This window comes from Hyperolius riggenbachi, chromosome 2 (genome assembly GCF_040937935.1).
Source record: "Hyperolius riggenbachi isolate aHypRig1 chromosome 2, aHypRig1.pri, whole genome shotgun sequence".
Lineage (NCBI taxonomy): Eukaryota > Metazoa > Chordata > Amphibia > Anura > Hyperoliidae > Hyperolius > Hyperolius riggenbachi.
Window position 1 is genome coordinate 267,468,698 of NC_090647.1, and position 22,882 is coordinate 267,491,579.

At 44.9% G+C, this 22,882-nt stretch overlaps 1 long non-coding RNA gene across 1 annotated transcript in view; it reads right to left on the reverse strand.

The window, feature by feature from the left end:
- LOC137546320 (uncharacterized) overlaps positions 1-22,339 on the reverse strand; it is a 93,928-nt gene extending 71,589 nt beyond the window's left edge. Inside the window, exons 1-3 of the long non-coding RNA XR_011026237.1 lie at positions 22,276-22,339; positions 21,726-21,766; positions 1,732-1,774 (exon numbers count right to left, since the gene is read on the reverse strand). This is a non-coding gene — a long non-coding RNA (uncharacterized lncRNA). The remainder of the gene's footprint in view (positions 1-1,731; positions 1,775-21,725; positions 21,767-22,275) is intronic.
- Positions 22,340-22,882: the final 543 nt, after the last annotated feature.

Below are 22,882 nucleotides of genomic sequence, written 5' to 3' on the forward strand. Positions count from 1 at the left end.
TACTAGATTTTTAATTTAGCAGCTCCCCAAGGAGGAAGCCACTGACATCTGGGTACACCTATACTCAGGCCAGATTTTCACCTAGCACCGTCCCAAACAATTTTTTGGGGCAACAAAAATCTAGTGTGTTGACCTTGGGGAAAAATATTTTGGCAAGGAGGAATTTTATAAGCCGACCAATATTCATTTTTCCAGCACAGGACTGATCAAGGTCCTCTCCTTATTTTACCCATCCCTTCTTCATAGCATTGTGTATGCACATTAGTCTGAGCTCAGCTACCAAACACAGAGCCCTAAGCTGGTTAGAGTGTTTCTGTACACCTGACTACCCTCTAAGACCGGGATCTCGAACTCCAGTACTCAAGGGCAGAGATCTTCACACATATTGATGAAACCGCTCAAATTACTGTAATTGATGGGACTGAATCAGGAAAGGTGTGGTTCGTCTAGTAGAACACGTTATGTCATTTCTCAGTCCATCCTGGCATGGATAGATATGGCCCTCAAGGACTAGAGTTCAACACCTGTGCTTTAAGATGTGCATCTGGTTTGAATCTAGCCCACTAATTATACAAGAGACCCCATCTCTCACCTCTTGTGATTTATACTCAAGAATAAGGGTGGCAATCATTGATTGTGAATCTCTTTTATCACTTCAGATCTTATATCTGGCTTACTGGAAAAATGTATAGTAGTCACATCGCTGCCTAAACACGATTTGTGGAAACAGGAAAGTGAATGCACTGGAAGGCTACATGTTCATATGCAGCACTATGGACAACAGTGAATGCACCGGTGGTACTGCATGCTGTTGACCAATGTCAGAATGTGCAGTCCTCAGTTATGAGTGAGTGGTTCACTAGCAGCCACTGTTACCTGTAGTCTGGTTCAGGCATGGGCTCATGCCTTGGCTTGAAGGAGAAAGTGCTCGGTGGTTAGGCTTGCAGCGCATCCAATAGGATACGTGCAAGCTGTTTGGAGCGCAGGGAGGACAACGGACTTATGGGTAACTTACCCCTTCAGATCCAGCCGCACAGCTGAGGCCTCTTTTAAATCACAAATTCGAGTTCTTAGGCACTCTTAACTACTTGTGAGCCCATGCCTGGTCTGGTTATTCCAGATCTTGCTTTGCATGAAGATCATCTCATGGGGAGATAAATGAACCTAACGCTGGGCTCCATTTACTCCTGGACTCCATAGTACTTGCATGAGCTGCTGTGACAGAATATAGTAAGTTCTGTGATATATGAGCATTGCTGAATAGTTCTCACTGAGTTAGTCTGTCTGCTAAATTAGAAAAGGAACTATGTTTTCAGATAAGGGGATGACTGTTTTAGGGGCGCTATCCACTTTCTACTGAAGCCCCTTTTTTAACTCCCATGTACATAACACTGCATGCAGAGTGTTGTTGTTATGCAATGACTTGTTAAATGTTTGATACTAATGTTTTGCTACAATGTGAAGGCTGCAGACCTATGTCAGAACTGCATCCCACAGACTTTTGTATTTCAGTATTATTTACCCTAAATGTGTATTTTTGTCTGCTTTGTTAAAATATTTATAAACCTGAGAAAAATAAATATAACAAACTAAACCGGATTGTTATCTGTGCTGTTTCTTTCAGTAACAACTTACATGTAAATAAAGATGACATTAAAATGATGGTATATTGTAAATAAAAACAGAAAAGTCTCAGCCCATTTTTTACACGGTGATTTTAAGAATACATACCGTATTTTTCGGACTATAAGACGCTCCGGACCATAAGACACACCTAGATTTAGAGGACAAAAATTAGAGAAAAAAATATACTAAACCATACACTAAGGTTGCAAGGATTTAGTAAACAGAGATTGTGCTGTCCCCAGCGCTCAAAATGACCAAATCCAACAGACTGCACAGTATACAGATAATGTAAAGTGCAATATTATGTAATACCTTTTGTAGTGTTTTCACAAACCAAATGTTCAAAGGTCTCGAGCAATGCACCCCTAGGTGGCAATCCGTGACCTACGCATGGGTACTTTCAAAAAAACTGAAAGATCTCAGTGTTATACTGCATTGATTTTACAATCCAAACCATACTATCATTCTAATCAGTTTTGTTCCATCGATCTTAGTGTTAAAAATGTAAGGACACAATGACTATAGTTACTCATGCAAACCATTGCAAAACTCATGCTAATAATTAGAAATAATCATTGTAGTTGCAGAAGTATGTGTTCTTAAAGGAGTTGTCAGGGAAATTATAATAAAATAAACGCTACTTACCGGGGGCTTCCTCCAGCCGCAAGCTCCCAGGACCTGCCTCGCCGCAGCTCTGCCCGCAGCTGTTTGCCGGAGCTCCGACCCGGTCCCCGGCGATATCAGAGTGACCTGTCAAGCACCGCCACGTGGGCCGGAGCAGACTGCACAGGTGCAGAACTACTGCGTCTGCGCAGTCCGCTCCGGAGGACTCAAGTCCATAAACTCAGACTCAAGAATCACTAATTCAGGCATCGCACCCAGTTTAACCACTTCCCGACCGCCCACTACACAGGGGCGGCGGGGAAGTGGAGCCCTGCAGGACGGCCTCACCCACAGAGGCGGCGGTCCATTTAAGGGCATGGGCGGAGCGATCGCGTCATCCGTGACGCGATCCTCCGCCGGTGCCTGTCACCGCTCGCTCGCCGCAACATCCCGCCGGCTATACGGAAGCGCCGGCGGGATGTTAACCCCGCGATCGCCGCATACAAAGTGTATAATACACTTTGTAATGTTTACAAAGTGTATTATACAGGCTGCCTCCTGCCCTGGTGGTCCCAGTGTCCGAGGGACCACCAGGGCAGGCTGCAGCCACCCTAGTCTGCACCCAAGCACACTGATTTCTCCCCCCCCTGCCCCAGATCGCCCACAGCACCCATCAGACCCCCCCCCTGCCCACCCCCCAGAACCCTGTTTGCACCCAATCACCCCCCTAATCACCCATCAATCACTCCCTGTCACTATCTGTCAACGCTATTTTTTTTTTATCCCCCCCCCTGCTCCCTGCCCCCTCCTGATCACCCCCCACCCCTCAGATTCTCCCCAGACCCCCCCCCCAGACCACCCCCCCCTGTTTACTGTATGCATCTATCCCCCTGATCACCTGTCAATCACCTGTCAATCACCTGTCAATCACCCGTCAATCACCCATCAATCACCCCCTGTCACTGCCACCCATCAATCAGCCCCTAACCTGCCCCTTGCGGGCAATCTGATCACCCCCCCACACCAATAGATCGCCCACAGATCCGACATCAGATCACCTCCCAAATCCATTGTTTACATCTATTCTCTCCTCTAAACACCCACTAATTACCCATCAATCACCCATCAATCACCCCCTATCACCACTTGTCACTTTTACCTATCAGATCAGACCCTAATCTGCCCCTTGCGGGCACCCAATCACCCGCCCACACGCTCAGATTGCCCTCTGACCCCCCCTTATCAATTCACCAGTGCATTAATTACATCTGTTCTTCCCTGTAATAACCCACTGATCACCTGTCAATCACCTGCCAATCACCTATCACCCATCAATCACCCCCTGTCACTGCCACCCATCAATCAGCCCCTAACCTGCCCCTTGCGGGCAATCTGATCACCCACCCACACCATTAGATCGCCCGCAAACCCGCCGTCAGATTACCTCCCAAATGTATCGTTTACATCTTTTATCTTCTCTAAACACCCACTAATTACCCATCAATCACCCCCTATCACCACCTGTCACTGTTACCTATCAGATCAGACCCTAATCTGCCCCTTGCGGGCACCCAATCACCCGCCCACACGCTCAGATTGCCCTCTGACCCCCCCTTATCAATTCACCAGTGCATTAATTACATCTGTTCTTCCCTGTAATAACCCACTGATCACCTGTCAATCACCTGCCAATCACCTATCACCCATCAATCACCCCCTGTCACCCCCTGTCACTGCCACCCATCAATCAGCCCCTAACCTGCCCCTTGCGGGCAATCTGATCACCCACCCACACCATTAGATCGCCCGCAAACCCGCCGTCAGATTACCTCCCAAATGTATCGTTTACATCTGTTATCTTCTCTAAACACCCACTAATTACCCATCAATCACCCCCTATCACCACCTGTCACTGTTACCTATCAGATCAGACCCTAATCTGCCCCTTGCGGGCACCCAATCGACCGCCTACACGCTCAGATTGCCCTCAGACCCCCCCTTATCAATTCGCCAGTGCAATATTTACATCTGTTCTCCCCTGTAATAACCCACTGATTACCTGTCAATCACCTATCAATCACCCATCAATCACCCCCTGTCACTGCCACCCATCAATCACCCCCTGTCACTGCCACCCATCAATCACCCGCTGTCACTGCCACCCATCAATCAGCCCCTAACCTGCCCCTTGCGGGCAAACTGATCACCCACCCACACCAATAGATCGCCCGCAGATCCGACATCAGATCACCACCCAAGCGCAGTGTTTCCATCTATTCTCTACCCTAAACACCCACTAATTACCCATCAATCACCCCCTGTCACTGCTACCTATCAGATTAGACCCCTATCTGCCCCTAGGGCACTCAATCACCCGCCCACACCCTCAGAATGCCCTCAGACCCCAGCCCTGATCACCTCGCCAGTGCATTGCTTGCATCCATTCCCCCCTCTAATCACACCTTGAGACACCCATCAATCACCTCCTGTCACCCCCTAGCACACCTACCCATCAGATCAGGCCCCAATTTGCCCCGTGTGGGCTCCTGATCACTCGGCCAAACCCTCAGACCCCCTTCCGATCACCTCCCCAGTGCATGGATTGCATCTATTTTCCCCTCTAACCACCCCCTGAGACACCCATCAATCACCTCCTGTCACCCCCCTAGCACTCCTATCCATCAGATCAGGCCCAATACAACCTGTCATCTAAAAGGCCACCCTGCTTATGACCGGTTCCACAAAATTCGCCCCCTCATAGACCACCTGTCATCAAAATTTGCAGATGCTTATACCCCTGAACAGTCATTTTGAGACATTTGGTTTCCAGACTACTCACGGTTTTGGGCCTGTAAAATGCCAGGGCGGTATAGGAACCCCACAAGTGACCCCATTTTAGAAAAAAAAGACACCCCAAGGTATTATGTTAGGTGTATGACGAGTTCATAGAAGATTTAATTTTTTGTCAAAAGTTAGCGGAAATTAATTTTTATTGGTTTTTTTTCACAAAGTGTCATTTTTCACTAACTTGTGACAAAAAATAAAATCTTCTATGAACTCGCCATACACCTAACGGAATACCTTGGGGTGTCTTCTTTCTAAAATGGGGTCACTTGTGGGGTTCCTATACTGCCCTGGCATTTTAGGGGCCCTAAACCGCGAGGAGTAGTCTAGAAAACAAATGCTTCAAAATGACCTGTGAATAGGACGTTGGGCCCCTTAGCGCACCTAGGCTGCAAAAAAGTGTCACACATGTGGTACCGCCGTACTCAGGAAAAGTAGTATAATGTGTTTTGGGGTGTATTTTTACACATACCCATGCTGGGTGGGAGAAATTTCTATGTAAATGGACAATTGTGTGTAAAAAAATCAAACAATTGTCATTTACAGAGATATTTCTCCCACTTAGCATGGGTATGTGTAAAAATACACCCCAAAACGCATTATACTACTTCTCCTGAGTACAGCGGTACCACATGTGTGGCACTTTTTTACACCCTAAGTACGCTAAGGGGCCCAAAGTCCAATGAGTACCTTTAGGATTTCACAGGTCATTTTGCGACATTTGGTTTCAAGACTACTCCTCACGGTTTAGGGCCCCTAAAATGCCAGGGCAGTATAGGAACCCCACAAATGACCCCATTCTAGAAAGAAGACACCCAAAGGTATTCCGTACGGAGTATGGTGAGTTCATAGAAGATTTTATTTTTTGTCACAAGTTAGCGGAAAATGACACTTTGTGAAAAAAAACTATTAAAATCAATTTCCGCTAACTTGTGACAAAAAAATAAAAACTTCTATGAACTCACCATACTCCTAACGGAATACCTTGGGGTGTCTTCTTTCTAAAATGGGGTCATTAGTGGGGTTCCTATACTGCCCTGGCATTTTAGGGGCCCTAAACCGTGAGGAGTAGTCTTGAAACAAAAATGACCTGTGAAATCCTAAAGGTACTCATTGGACTTTGGGCCCCTTAGTGCAGTTAGGGTGCAAAAAAGTGCCACACATGTGGTATCGCCGTACTCGGGAGAAGTAGTACAATGCGTTTTGGGGTGTATTTTTACACATACCCATGCTGGGTGGGAGAAATACCTCTGTAAATGACAATCTTTTGATTTTTTTACACACAATTGTCCATTTACAGAGGTATTTCTCCCACCCAGCATGGGTATGTGTAAAAATACACCCCAAAACACATTGTACTACTTCTCCCGAGTATGGCGATACCACATGTGTGGCACTTTTTTGCACCCTAACTGCGCTAAAGGGCCCAAAGTCCAATGAGTACCTTTAGGATTTCACAGGTCATTTTGAGAAATTTCGTTTCAAGACTACTCCTCACGGTTTAGGGCCCCTAAAATGCCAGGGCAGTATAGGAACCCCACAAATGACCCCATTTTAGAAAGAAGACACCCCAAGGTATTCCGTTAGGAGTATGGTGAGTTCATAGAAGATTTTATTTTTTGTCAAAAGTTAGCGGAAATTGATTTTAATTGTGTTTTTTCACAAAGTGTCATTTTCCGCTAACTTGTGACAAAAAATAAAATCTTCTATGAACTCGCCATACTACTAACGGAATACCTTGGGGTGTCTTCTTTCTAAAATGGGGTCATTTGTGGGGTTCCTATACTGCCCTGGCATTTTAGGGGCCCTAAACCGTGAGGAGTAGTCTTGAAACGAAATTTCTCAAAATGACCTGTGAAATCCTAAAGGTACTCATTGGACTTTGGGCCCTTTAGCGCAGTTAGGGTGCAAAAAAGTGCCACACATGTGGTATCGCCGTACTCAGGAGAAGTAGTATAATGTGTTTTGTGGTGTATTTTTACACATACCCATGCTGAGTGGGAGAAATATCTCTGTAAATGGACAATTGTGTGTAAAAAAAATTAACAAATTGTCATTTACAGAGATATTTCTCCCACCCAGCATGGGTATGTGTAAAAATACACCCCAAAACACATTATACTACTCCTCCTGAGTACGGCAATACCACGTGTGGCACTTTTTTGCAGCCTAACTGCGCTAAGGGGTCCAAAGTCCAATGAGCACCTTTAGGCTTTACAGGGGTGCTTACAATTTAGCACCCCCCAAAATGTCAGGACAGTAAACACACCCCACAAATGATCCCATTTTGGAAAGTAGACCCTTCAAGGTATTCAGAGAGGGGCATGGTGAGTCCGTGGCAGATTTCATTTTTTTTTGTCGCAAGTTAGAAGAAATGGAAACTTTTTTTTTTTTTTTTTTCCCTCACAAAGTGTCATTTTCCGCTTACTTGTGACAAAAAATAATATCTTCTATGAACTCACTATGCCTCTCAGTGAATACTTTGGGATGTCTTCTTTCCAAAATGGGGTCATTTGGGGGGTATTTATACTATCCTGGAATTCTAGCCCCTCATGAAACATGACAGGGGGTCAGAAAAGTCAGAGATGCTTGAAAATGGGAAAATTCACTTTTGGCACCATAGTTTGTAAACGCTATAACTTTTACCCAAACCAATAAATATACACTGAATGGGTTTTTTTTTATCAAAAACATGTTTGTCCACATTTTTCGCGCTGCATGTATACAGAAATTTTACTTTATTTGAAAAATGTCAGCACAGAAAGTTAAAAAAATCATTTTTTTGCCAAAATTCATGTCTTTTTTGATGAATATAATAAAAAGTAAAAATCGCAGGAGCAATCAAATAGCATCAAAAGAAAGCTTTATTAGTGACAAGAAAAGGAGCCAAAATTCATTTAGGTGGTAGGTTGTATGAGCGAGCAATAAACCGTGAAAGCTGCAGTGGTCTGAATGGAAAAAAAGTGGCCGGTCCTTAAGGGGTAGAAAGCCCTAGGTCCTCAAGTGGTTAATAACCTTTTGCACATAACCCTTAACCTGTAAATATCGAAAGATCTCTAATAATGGAAGGCCTGTAGCATGACATTCATTATAACCTTACTATATCGCATAGATTACCATTACTCCTTTCCTTTTTATCTACATAAAGTCTTGAGAGTTTTCTAGAATATTTGTTGATATATTGTGTTTAGCATGCACTAGGACACTTAATAAGGGCATCTAAAATGAAAGTAAGGTGTCCAGTTTAACTAAACGGATACATTTAACCCTTTAACTTCTGCAGACATCTATAGGTGTTCTGTGTTTTCACATCCATTTGCCACAGATGTCTAAAGGCATTTTAGTACAAAACTATTTCCACCTCCAGCGGATGTCTATAGGGTTCTGTGTCTCCATAGTCCTGTGCTAATAGGATGCTATATGCGAGGCATTTAGTACAAAGTTTTGGCACAGTGACAACTTTCTACTTTACTTGAAATATACAAATGCTTCTAAGTTGGTGCAGAATTATGTAAATGTGACTTCAACTCTATGCAGCTTGAAAATGAACCAGTCCAATGCTTTCACTGCAAGATTTGATTAGTCTGTTACAATAGATTTTCATAAGAATTAATATTACTTTTACAAAAATAAATTTCCACCTACATAATAATTAGTATAATTCTGTATCATAATAATTCGCACCAGTGGTGGGCTTTCGAGTAGTTTACTACTTGAATTCGGAATTCAAATGAAGTCTTATGACTTCACATGTGACCACAGGCAGCAAAGAGTTAACTTACCCAGAAGTCTTCGGGACGTCTGCGTTCCATTACGCACATAGGCATAATGAAATTCCGTCTTGAAAGAGGAAGCACGGTGGTGAGTCATGGAACGTGGCCTTCATTACGCCTATGACACGTAATGGAACACACACATGTACCCGAAGACTTCTGGGTAAGTTAACTTCCCGCTGCCTGTGCCTGTGGTCACACGTGAAGTCATTAGACTTCATTGGAACTCCGCATTCGAGTAGTAAACTACTCGAAAGCCCACTACTGTTTAGCATAATTGCCAGTCATCTCATTATTTGTACCTCAATGACAATCCCTACTGACTAATGTGGACTTTGGTACATGTAGATTTAGGCAAGACATTTAATAAACACAATTCAAACATAACTGGCACTGGAGTGTAGCTTTTTTTTTAATGGTAATCTAAGAGTTAACCTCCTTAGCGGTAACCCCGTGTGTGACACGGGGTAAGCCGCCGGAGGGTGCCGCTCAGGCCCTGCTGGGCCGATTTAAATAATTTTTTTTTTGCTGGACGCAGCTAGCACTTTGCTAGCTGCGCCAGCACCCCGATCGCCGCCGCCGTGCGCCTGATCGCCGCTATCCGGTGCGGCGCGCCCCCCCCCCCCCCAGACCCCTGCGCTGCCTGGCCAATCAGTGCCAGGCAGCGCCAATGGGTGGATCGGGTCTCCCAATGACTTCCTGACGTCGGTGACGTCATCCCGCCCCGTCGCCATGGCGACGGGGGAAGCCCTCCAGGAAATCCCGTTCTTTGAACGGGATTTCCTGATCGCCTATCGCCGGAGGTGATCGGCGGGGCTGGGGGGATGCCGCTGAGCAGCGGCTATCATGTAGCGAGCCCTGGGCTCGCTACATGATTTTTTAAAAAAAAAATTAAAAAAAAACTGCTGCGCTGCCCCCTGGCGGTATTTTTCATACCGCCAAGGGGGTTAATCAAAGTGATCTAATATGTCAAAAAAATCAATCCCACAAAGGGTCACTTTGGCACCATCCTTAACCACTTGAGGACCTAGGGCTTTCTACCCCTTAAGGACCGGCCACTTTTTTTCCATTCAGACCACTGCAGCTTTCACGGTTTATTGCTCGCTCATACAACCTACCACCTAAATGAATTTTGGCTCCTTTTCTTGTCACTAATAAAGCTTTCTTTTGGTGCTATTTGATTGCTCCTGCGATTTTTACTTTTTATTATATTCAGCAAAAAAGACATGAATTTTGGCAAAAAAAATGATTTTTTTAACTTTCTGTGCTGACAGTTTTCAAATAAAGTAAAATTTCTGTATACATGCAGCGCGAAAAATGTGGACAAACATGTTTTTGATAAAAAAAAACCCCATTCAGCGTATATTTATTGGTTTGGGTAAAAGTTATGGCGTTTACAAACTATGGTGCAAAAAGTGAATTTTCCCATTTTCAAGCATCTATGACTTTTCTGACCCCCTGTCATGTTTCATGAGGGGCTAGAATTCCAGGATAGTATAAATACCCCCCAAATGACCCCATTTTGGAAAGAAGACATCCCAAAGTATTCACTGAGAGGCATAGTGAGTTCATAGAAGATATTATTTTTTGTCACAAGTAAGCGGAAAATGACACTTTGTGAGAAAAAAAAAAAAAAAAAGTTTCCATTTCTTCTAACTTGCACCAAAAAAAATGAAATCTGCCACAGACTCACCATGCCCCTCTCTGAATACCTTGAAGGGTCTACTTTCTAAAATGGGGTCATTTGTGGGGTGTGTTTACTGTCCTGACATTTTGGGGGGTGCTAAATTGTAAGCACCCCTGTAAAGCCTAAAGGTGCTCATTGGACTTTGGACCCCTTAGCGCAGTTAGGCTGCAAAAAAGTGCCACACGTGGTATTGCCGTACTCAGGAGAAGTAGTATAATGTGTTTTGGGGTGTATTTTTACACATACCCATGCTGGGTGGGAGAAATATCTCTGTAAATGACAATTTTTTAATTTTTTTTACACACAATTGTCCATTTACAGAGGTATTTCTCCCACCCAGCATGAGTATGTGTAAAAATACACCCCAAAACACATTGTACTACTTCTCCCGAGTACGGCGATACCACATGTGTGGCACTTTTGTGCACCCTAACTGCGCTAAAGGGCCCAAAGTCCAATGAGTACCTTTAGGTTTTCACAGGTCATTTTGAGAAATTTCGTTTCCAGACTACTCCTCACGGTTTAGGGCCCCTAAAATGCCAGGGCAGTATAGGAACCCCACAAGTGACCCCATTTTAGAAAGAAGACACCCCAAGGTATTCCGTTAGGAGTATGGTGAGTTCATAGAAGATTTTATTTTTTGTCACAAGTTAGTGGAAAATGACACTTTGTGAAAAAAACAATAAAAATCAATTTTCCGCTAACTTTTGACAAAAAAAAAAAATCTTCTATGAACTCACCATACTCCTAACGGAATACCTTGGGGTGTCTTCTTTCTAAAATGGGGTCATTTGTGGGGTTCCTATACTGCCCTGGCATTTTAGGGGCCCTAAACCGTGAGGAGTAGTCTGGAAATCAAATTCCGCAAAATGACCTGTGAAATCCTAAAGGCACTCATTGGACTTTGGGCCCTTTAGCGCAGTTAGGGTGCAAAAAAGTGCCACACATGTGGTATTGCCGTACTCAGGAGAAGTAGTACAATGTGTTTCGGGGTGTATTTTTACACATACCCATGCTGGGTGGGAGAAATACCTCTGTAAATGACAATTTTTTGATTTTTTTACACACAATTGTCCATTTACCCAGCATGGGTATGTGTAAAAATACACCCCGAAACACATTATACTACTCCTCCAGAGTACGGCGGTACCACATGTGTGGCACTTTTTTGCACCCTAACTGCGCTAAGGGGCCCAGAGTCCAATGAGCACCTTAGGCTTTACAGGGGTGCTCACAATTTAGCACCCTGCCCACTTGCCAGGACAGTTAACAAACCCCACAAATGACCCCATTTTGGAAAGAATACACAACAAGGTATTCCATGAGGGTAATGGTAAGGTCATTGAAAATTTTATTTTTTGTCACAAGTAAACGGAAAATGACACTTTGTTAAAAAAAAAAAAAAAAAAAAAAATTCTGCTAACTTGTGACAAAAAATAAAATCTTTTATGAACTCACCGTGCACCTCACATAATACTTTAGGGTGTCCTCTTTCCAAAATGGGGTCATTTGTGGAGTCTGTCCTGGCATTTTAGGGTCTCTGCAATCATTACATGTATGGCCAGTATTAGGAGTTTCTGCTATACTCCTTATATTGGGTATACAAGTAATGCACTCTGGGCTGAAAGGAAAAATGAACGGCAAACATACCTTGCTCCACATCAATGGCAGATCTTCCTCCACATCAATGGCAGTGATAACCTCAGGAGAGAGACACCCCGTGCCACCCTGCACTCAGGGTGAGCCACCAACTTATGTGACTGGGCCTCAGAACTTTAGTATACGGCATTATGCCTGTAGGATACAGCAATATGCCTGCCAATAGAGATGACTCTGTGTGGCATTAAAGCATCATCATAGGCCCAAATCACATATAAACCGGGGGTGTCCACACTCAAGGGAAATTCAAACATGCCGTCTTATATCGCCAACCCAGGACAGATCAGCAATATCAAGCATGGAAACCGATCCTTCTTCCGACTTTTATGCTTACCCGTTTGGTTTTCAAGCTTACCTCTCCTCTCCCTGCGACAATGTGCGAAAGACCACTGAGTGTGTGCCTACTCCTGTGTCTGGAGTTCCCTAGGTTCTAATAGTGTACCTGCTCGTGGTACCTCTCAAAACACGGCCCTACGCATAGGCCAGGCTGGTCAGGACAGCGGGGACAATAAAAACTGGTGTCATTCCTTCTTCCAGTCCTGCTGCAGACACGACAACGTTTTCTTCGGATGCGTTGACCTGGGGCACACGGAATCTGATAGGCGTAATGCCTACCATGCAGTCGGCTAGTTGCATCTGGGGGGGGGGGGGGGCTGGCACCTCCTGGATACAGGATGTCCAGAATGATCTGTTCCTGAAATTGGAGGAAAGATCCAGTTCTCCCAGCCTTACTGTAGAGAACAAAGCTGTTGTAAACTGCCAATTGAATCAGATAAAAAGACACTTTCTTATACCAGCGTCTTGTTTTCCGGGTAATTAAATAGGGCGCTAACCTCTGGTCATTGAAGTCCACCCCTCCCATGTTGACATTATATTCGTGGACGACAAGGGGCTTTACAATGACCTTAGTTGCCCGTTGAATTTGGACTGTCGTGTCTGTGTGAATGGTGGACAGAAAGTAAACGTCCCTCTTGTCCCTCCATTTCACCGCGAGCAGGTCTTCAGTACGCAAGGCGGCCCTCTGCCCCCTTCAAGTCTGGTGGTAATGAGCCGTTGGGGGAAGCCCTGGCGACTAGGCCGCGCAGTGCCACAGCATCGGATTCCTTCTAACTTTAAGTGCTGAAAGAGGGCCACACTTGTGTAATAATTGTCCACAAAAAGATGGTACCCCTTCCGGAACAAGGGTGACACCAAGTCCCACACAACCTTTCCACTGCTCCCCAGGTAGTCAGGGCATCCGACCGGCTCCAATTTTGAGTCTTTTCCCTCATAGACCCTAAAAGACATGTATAGCCTGTGGCCCTTTCACAGAGCTTATACAGTTTCACCCCATACCGGGCGCGCTTGCTTGGGATGTACTGTTTGATGCCAAGGCGCCCGGTAAAGCGTAAGAGGGACTCGTCTACGCAGATGTTCTGTTCAGGGATATAAGCATCTGCAAATATTGAGGACAGGTGGTCTATGAGGGGCCGAATTTTGTGGAGCCGGTCATAAGCAGGGTCTCCCCTTTCATGACAGGTTTCGTCGTCGTTGAAGTGCAGGAAGCGCAGGATGGACTCAAATCGTGTCCTGGACATGGCAGCAGGGTACAAGGGAACATGATGTACTGGGTTCGTAGACCAATACGCCCGCAATACATTCTGTTTCATTAGTCCCAAGTGAAGGATAAGGGCCAAAAAGATTTTAATGTCGGAAACTTGGACTGGTTTCCACCCGAAAGGCTGGGCATACATGCTCTCCGGGTGCTCGGTGATGAATTGTGTGGCTTTACGGTTGGTCTCAACCACAATTAAGTCCAAGAGAACCTGGGTGATGAACAGCTGCAAAAAGTCTAGGGCCGTTCCTAGATGAGCTGTCGCCACCTGGACTCCAGACTGGGCAGTGAAAGGGGGCACTACGGGTGCGGCGGAATCAGGGGATTGCCAATCTGGTTGTGCCAGCACCTCTGGGAGTCTATGGGTACTACGGGCCCGTCTTCTTCTTGGTGGCTGCGACGGGGGTACTACTGCACTTGCCACCGTACCAGTTTCAACTTCCATGCTGACGCTCACCACTTCGCCAGGGTCTACAGAAGTACTGGTACCAAGTCCAGGAGATGCTGCGCTGCTGGTGCCTGCCTCACCAAGAAAACTATCAACAGCGCTAGCACTACCCTGCTGCCCTTGAGGCGGATCCTGCGCCACCTGCGGTCTAACGACTTGGGGTCTGGTACGCCTGGCTCTAGCCGGGACCATAGCCTCGTCATCACTTTCGGTCAGGGAACCACTGCTTTCTACAGGTTCAAATTCGGACCCGGAAGATTCGACGGATGATTCTTCCCAAAAGAACTCATCCGACTGGTCCATGTACCTGTATACCTCATCATCGGAAAGCCCCCTTCTTGCCATTGTGGATTGCAAAATTTATGGGGTTTTCCTCCGAGACTACCCAGAAAAAAAGAGCACCTACCTAGCAAAAAGGGAGTATTTGAGAGGTATTGGGGTTGGTGGGAAGTGGGGTCTCAGAGGCAATCAAACAATCACGGGACAATCAAATACAATTACAGCACAATCGACTCCAATCACAGCACAAGCAAATCTGATGCACTCGGAAGGTGGTGGTTGGGTGTGGTGGGGGGGGAGGGTAGGGTTGGTGTGGTGGGAGAGGGTTGGGTGTGGTGGGGGGGAGAGTAGGGTTGGGTGTGGTGGGGGGGAGGGTAGGGTTGGGTGTGGTGGGGGGAGGGTGGGCTTGGGTGTGGTGGGGGGAGGGTGGGCTTGGGTGTGGTGGGAAGTGGGGTCTCAGAGGCAATCAAACAATCACGGGACAATCAAATACAATCGCAGCACAATCGAATACAAGCGCAGCACAATCAAATCTGATGCACTCGGAAGGTGATGAGGGGTGGTGGTGGGGCGGGGGTTGGTGGGAAGTGGGGTCTCAGAGGCAATCAAACAATCACGGGACAATTGAAGCTGATCACGGGACAATCAAATACAATCACAGCACAATCGAATACAAGCGCAGCACAATCAAATCTGATGCACTCGGAAGGTGATGGGGGGCGGGGGTGGTGGTGGGGTGGGGGTTGGTGGGAAGTGGGGTCTCAGAGGCAATCAAACAATCACGGGACAATCGAAGCAGATCACGGGACAATCAAATACAATCGCAGCACAATCGAATACAAGCGCAGCACAAACGAATACAAGCGCAGCACAGTCAAATACAATGCACTTGGACGGTGATTAGGGGGGGGGGGGTCTGAGGGCGATTTGAGGGGGTGGGGGGTTGATCAGGAGCCCGCACGGGGCAGACTGAGTCCTGATCTGATGAGAGGCAGACACAGGGGGTTACTGATCGCAGATCAGTTAGTGATCGCTGGGGAGGATAGATGTAAACAAAGAGCAGGGGATGTAATCAGGAGGGGGGTATGAGGGCAATCGAGGGCCTGGGCAGGTTATCGGTTACCCCCGCGGGGCAGTTAGGGTCTGCTCTGATGGGTGGGGGTGCTGAGGGGTGATGGACAAGTGATAGACAGGTGATCAGAGGGGGATCAGGAGGTAAGGTAGCTGTATACAGATGTATACAGTATACAGGGGGGTAGTCTGGGATGAGGTCTGGGGGTGATCTAAAGGTAGAGGGGGGGGATCAGGGGTGACTAGGAGGCAGCTAGGGACCTAAACTAAGGGGCAGCGTCGCTAGTTAGTGGCAGGTGGGGGGGTGGGGGTTTTGCAGGGGTGCTAGGGTGCTGGGCAGGGGTATGCTGGGGTGATCAGGGGGGGTATGAGGCCTGGGGTGGGTGATCAGGGGGGCTGTTAGGCAAAAACACGCTGTGCAGTGTATACTCACAAAGTGGTTCCTCCTCGCTAGTGGTCTCAACAACAATGAGACCACGAGGCGAGGAGGAAGCACGTATAAGGCACTTTGTTTACCTAACAAAGTGCCTTATACTACCTGAATGGCTGATTTGGCGGATTCCTCCGCTCGCCGGCTCTGCTAAGTGGCCGGCGAGCAGAGGCAAAATGCCGGGCTTCCGACTCCCGGCGGAGGATCGCGTCACGGATGACGCGATCGCTCCGCCCATGCCCCTACAAGGACCGCCGCCATTTGTCAATACGGCGGTCCTTGCGGGGTCCACTTCCCGGCCGCCAATTGTATATACGGCGGTCGGGAAGTGGTTAATTTCACTGAGATTACTTATGGCATATGGCATCTCTAAAAGGGAGAAAGGAAAGATCACTTAACTACTTGCCGACCGCACACTCATAACGTGCGTCGGCAAAGTGGCAGCTGCAGGACCAGCGACGCAGTACTGCGTCGCCAGCTGCAGCCTAATTAATCAGGAAGCAGCCGCTCGTACGAGCGGCTGCTTCCTGTCAATTCACGGCGGGGGGCTCCGTGAATAGCCTGCGGGCCGCCGATGGCGGCTCGCAGGCTAGATGTAAACACAAGCGGAAATAATCCGCTTTGTTTACATTTGTACGGCGCTGCTGCGCAGCAGCGCCGTAAGGCAGATCGGCGATCCCCGGCCAATCAGCGGCCGGGGATCGCCTCCATGTGACAGGGGACGTCCTGTCACTGGCTGCACAGGACGGATAGCGTCCTGTGCAGCCCAGATCTCCCGGGGGAGCAGGTAGGAGAGGGAGGGGGAGGATTTCGCCGCGGAGGGGGGCTTTGAGGTGCCCCCCCCGCAAAATGCCAGCCAGGAGGAGCGATCAGACCCCCCCTGCACATCATCCCCCTAGTGGGGAAAAAAGGGGGGCGATCTGATCGCTCTGAGTGCCCTTTGATCTGTGCTGGGGGCTGCACAGCCCACCCAGCACAGATCACCTAAAACAGCGCTGGTCCTTAAGGGGGGGTAAAGGGTCTGTCCTCAAGTGGTTAATCACATGGACATCTAAGGCTGAAAGTCATTACAGAAAACGAATGCACTCATGAAGGACTTTCTATTGATAAGACACTGCAAATGTTTCTACAAGTGATGCTTATAGTAAAAAGGTAAGGTCTTCAAATAATGTTTTTGAAATCTTTGTAATATAGAGACAGACTACTGCATCTTGACAAAAGTGTAATTCCACATGAAAGTGGCCAGCTTGTCACTTCACCTTTTTATAACTGCATCCCTGTGTGGTGTGCATGCATGGTGGATTTGAGTCCCATTTTGTAGGGCACTTAAAAGTCACTTCTCTAAATTGTCAGACCCAGTGCTGCTATTTGCTGTTATCCCATTACTACAAATAAGTCTGGAGAAAGGGAATGGGAGGAAAACGGGTAGGGCTTATCTGACCAAGCTGATTTTAATTGTCAAAGTTGCCAGACCTACCTAATGCATGCAGACAATAATAATGTGTACCATTCCTTCTTGTCCACCATCGTAAGAAGAACAAGACAGATTGTGTATTGCATTGATGCATTATTTTTTGTAATTCAATCTTATTATGGAAATGATATTGTTAACATTTCCTTTCCTGCTCACGATGCAGCTGGGTGTGGTAGACATTCTTATTTAAGCTTTTATGCAGCCATGGCAACAGTCTACCCTTTGAGAATGTATCTGCTCCAAATTAATTTGCATAATTTATTTTCGAGGTACATTTTAATACATTTTGTAATAAGCAACATTCACCCAACATGGTGAAGACACAAAATACTCAATGCGAGCGAAGTCTTGCGCAGCATGAGAAACACCAACTACAAATGCACTCTTCTTACACTTCATTTGCATATCACAGGTTTAGCTCACCATATTGTAAACCTTTTCCCTTTTCTCATAAATATACTGTTATGTCCAAAGACAAGTTTTGAATTTACCACCTTGGAGAAAACTCAGGAGAAAAAGTAAGTTGCATATGGGCCACAGATAATTTTAGGTTAAATCATAAAACTTAACCCAGTTAGACCATATTATTTTTACATTTTATTAATTTTTGTTAATTATATCACTGTTTAAACAATGTTAGTTCCTTGTTACTATAATCCACCCAATCTTTTTTAGCTGGAGGAATACTTTAATTTCCACAATTCCCAAGGAGATTATTTCTGTGGACATGGAAAATGTTATCCCCGTATTTTTTGTAGAACATCATGAGTTTTAAGTAATAAATAATAATAATGTAACAATACACAACAAAACGCTATATGAGTATAACCTTTAGAGCTATCAAAGGATTGGGCATATAAAACTTAGCATTTATTTTATTAAACACCATATTTAAAATTTGCACCACAGGTGCCAACTAAAAAATTGCACATACACATATGAATTGAGCAAAGGTTACCCTGCACAATCTATGAGAAAAAGATTATCAAAAATATTACGCCCATTGGCTTAGCCAGAAAAATACAGGCTTGTCTAATGAGAGACCTCAAAATTTATCGTGCAGAAAAAGTTATCCCCTGAAAAGATTCCTCTTCATAGATAAATATTATAAAAAAAAATCAATGATATATAATGTCTATGTTTTCTATCATAAGATGCTGATATTCATGGGGGTATTCCCTAAATCCAATAAAAATTGATCCTAAATCTGTCAGCAGTATGTGGATTTAAGACAATAGTACCAACTTTCTGTGACTAAATGGCCCGACAATTGCCAATGTGTCAAGATTAATCAAATATACAAGAGTCCACATAAAGCCAGGCAGGCACCTCCAAACAATGGTCTGCCAACAACTTATGTGGCCCAGTGTAATCAGTGTCTCAGTATACTGTAAATGAGGAATGATTTTACCACTTCAGCCGGATACCATCATAGATTGTATCTCAGGACATCGAAAGCCCCCCCCCCTCCCTACTAAATAATTGGTTAGTCAGAGCTTGTCAGTGTCGCCCCAATTAATACAAAACTCTGGTAGCCATATACCGCTAACAAATTTAGGATAAATTCCTCCATCAATATAGACGTCTTATGATAAAAAATATGGACCTATTCCTATCATTAATTTTTACAAGTTTTTTTCTAGGACTCTTTTCAGGTTCTATTTTTTATGTTTGTGGACAATTCACTTTTATATCTCTCATTAGACAAGCCTAGTGAACTACAGATACAAAAGTGCGCACTTCTAAATAATATACACTATGGCTTAGAGCAGTGTGCTAGGAATATCAACATTCAAACAAGCAAAAAAAAAATATGCCTTAGATAGCACACCTGCAAGATTGTGGGATTACCTGAAAGCAATCAAGCTTCCACCCATATACAGTGCTGCCCATAATTATTCATACCCCTGGTAAATTTTGACTTAACCATTTCAGCCCGCGGGGATATTTTACCTTATGCATCAGAGCAATTTTCACCTCCCATTCATTCGCTAATAACTTTATCACTTCTTAACACACTTTATTGATCTATATCTTGTTTTTTCCGCCACTAATTAGGTTTTCTTTGGGTGGTACATTTAGCTAAGAATTATTTTTTTTATAAATGCATTTTAACATGATTAATAAGAAAAAAATGGAAAAAAAATCATTATTTCTCAGTTTTCGTCCATTATAGCTTTAAAATAATCCACGCTACCATAATTAAAACCTATATATTTTATTTGCCCGTTTGTCTCGGTTATGACACCATTTAAATTTTGTCCCTATCACAATGTATAGTGCCAATATTTTATTTGAAAATAAAGGTGCATTTTTTCCGTTTTGCATCCATCACTATTTACAAGCTTATAATTTAATTTTTTTTCGTAGTATACCTCCTTCAAATGCACATTTAAAAAGTTCAGCCCCTTAGGTAACTATTTGTTTTTTTGGGGTTTTTTGTGTTTTTTTAATTGTAATTTTTTTTTCCATTAAAAATTTTATTTGGGTAATATTTTGGTGTGGGAAATAAACAGTTAATTTTTAATGTTATTATATGAGTAAATTGTAATGTAAAAAATATGTACTGTAGTTTTACTATTTGGCCACAAGATGGCCACCTTGATTTTTTTTTTCTCCTTGTGCTTCTTGCTAAGCAACAAGGGGATGCAGAAAATTTTATTTGCAGAAACACTGAAGCCTCTAGTAAGAGCGCTTCGGTTTTTCTGCTGGGGACACGGATCGGTGATCGGGAACCATGTTCCTGTTCACTGATCCCAGGGCTACCGGGGGACAGCACGGGGGCACGCCCGCCTCTGTGCACGGGAGCGTGCCGAAGCGCGGCACCGCAGCAGAGCAGCCGCCTGGACGTGAGCATCACTTCCGGGCGGCTGAAATGGTTAAAGTTACTTTTATTCAACCAGCAAGTCATTTTTTGACTGGAAATGACATACTGTAGATGTCTTCCAAAAGATAATAAGACAATGTACAAGAGGAATTATTGTGGGGAAAAAAATGCTCAGCTTTTATTTACATTTGAGCAAAAAGTGTCCAGTCCAAAATGATTTATGCCCTTCTCAATAATCAATAGAAAAGCCTATATTGGCTATTACAGCAATCAAACTCTACCAATAATTGCAGACCAGTTTATAATTGCAGACCATAGGGATTTATGCCCATTCATCTTTAGCAATAAGCTCCAAATCTTTCAGGTTGGAGGGTCTTCTTGCCATCAATGTGATCTTTAGCTCCCTCCACAGATTCTCAATGGGATTCAAGTCAGTACTCTGGCTGGGCCATTACAAAACATTAATGTTTTTGTCTGCTAACCATATCTTCACTTCTTTTGCTGTGTGTTTTGGGTCATAGTCATACTGAAATGTCCATTGTTGGCCAAGGCCAAGTTTCTCTGCAGACTACCTGATGTTGTCGTTGAGAATCCTCGTGTATTGCTCTTTTTTCCCATGGTGCAGTTTACTGTGATTTAGTTCCCTGGTCCATTGGCTGAATAAACAACCCCAAAGCATTAGGTTCCTACCACCATGTTTGACAGCGGGGGTGGTGTTCTTTGGGTTGAAGGCTTCTCCTTTTTTTTACGCCAAAAGAAGGAAGCATCATTGTGACCAAACAATTCCATTTTTGTTTCACAGAAGACCAGAAGTCTTCTTCTTTGTCCAGATGAGCATTTGCAAAGGCCAAGCAAGCTTTTGTGTCCCATATCTGGAGAAGTGGTGTCCTCCATGGTCTGCATCAGTGGAACCCAGCAGTGTGCAGTTGATTAAAACAGCTGTTCCCATTTAATCAAGGTAATTAGGATGCTTTAGAACAACTTGAAATATTTGGAATAGTATAGAACTTTAGATTTTCCCACAGACTGTGAAAGTTTGTGGAGGGTATGAATAATTTTTGGACTGAACAATTTTTTCTCAAATTTAAATAAAAACGAAGAAATGTTTTTTTTCCACAATAATGCCTTTTGTACATTGTCTTCTTATCTTTTGGGAGACACATTTGTCATTTCCCATCAAAAATTACTTGCTGGTTGAATAAAAGTATCTTTAAGTCAGGGGTATGAATAATTATGGGCAGCACTGTAAAGGTATCAAAAAGCATAATTGTATGTATTGTTATTCAGTCAGCCAAAATATGAGACAAACAACCTTAACCACTTTGGTACCAGCAGTCTCTGCTCCCTTAAGGACCAGAGACTGCTGGTACCAAGAACGTCACCTCCCGACAATTCACCGCACATACCCACCACTTCTGCCATTCCCGCCGCTCCTTAATCCTGGCAGGCACCTCTCTCTGCTGTAAAAACAAAAGATGTGCAATCTTGCGCTAACGCAGGTGAGAGGTCAAAGTGGACCGCAGACTGATCACACACTGGCAGCTCCTCAAACACTCGGCTGTGAGCGGACTACTGGAAAAGGAAGCAAAAGACAGGAGGAGCGCTCCGTAGTGTGATACCGTTTAATAAAATGAAAACTGCGCAATAAAAGATACACTTACTAGATGTGTATGAACAGTAGGCATTTAAAATTGGCATATAGCCCAGAATAAAAAGGACATCCCCTCTTGGAAGCGAAACCTGAAGCTGCAGTGGCCAGCGGCAGCAAGGATCCAGATGGTAAATGGATGACAGGTGTCCCTTCGGGGTGACTGTGTGCAGGTTACGTCAAGACGCGTTTCGACGAAGGCGTGGACACGCCGAAACGCATACACATCTAGTAAGTGTATCTTTTATTGCGCAGTTTTCATTTTATTAAACGGTATCACACTACGGAGCGCTCCTCCTGTCTTTTGTTCACCTCTCTCTGCTGTTGCTATGATGGCATAGCTGTGTGAGCAGGTCAGGAGCCGCTTTCATTGGCTACATAGAAAGACAGGCAGAAAAGGGTTAGAATGACACAATCATACTCAAATATAAGCATACACGAATATACAATCAGCAATTAGATATACACAGCCGAAGTCTGCCGCTCCTATGCGGGTGGTAAAGCGCTGATAGGGGATGGTAGCATGTTAAGGGCGCTGATAGGGGATGGTAGCATGTTAAGGGAGTTCAGGAGGCTAACGGCGATAGGGAAGAAAGAGTTCTTGTGTCTGGTGGTCTTGGTGGGGATGGCGCAAAGTCTCCGACCCAGTGGAAGTGGGGTGAAAAAACGGTGGCCTGGGTGAGAGAGGTCACTTGCAATCCTCAGTGCCCTGGCTCGCAGTCTAGTGTCATACAGGTGGTCAAGTGGGGGCAGAGGTCTCCCAATGATCCTCTCTGCCGACCTAATGATCCTCTGTAATTTGTGCCTGTCACTGGCAGTGGCTCCCGCATACCAGACCAAGATGGCGGAGCAGAGGATCGATTCGATGGTGGCAGTGTAAAAGCATGTTAGAATTTCCTGAGCCATGCCGAACTTTCGT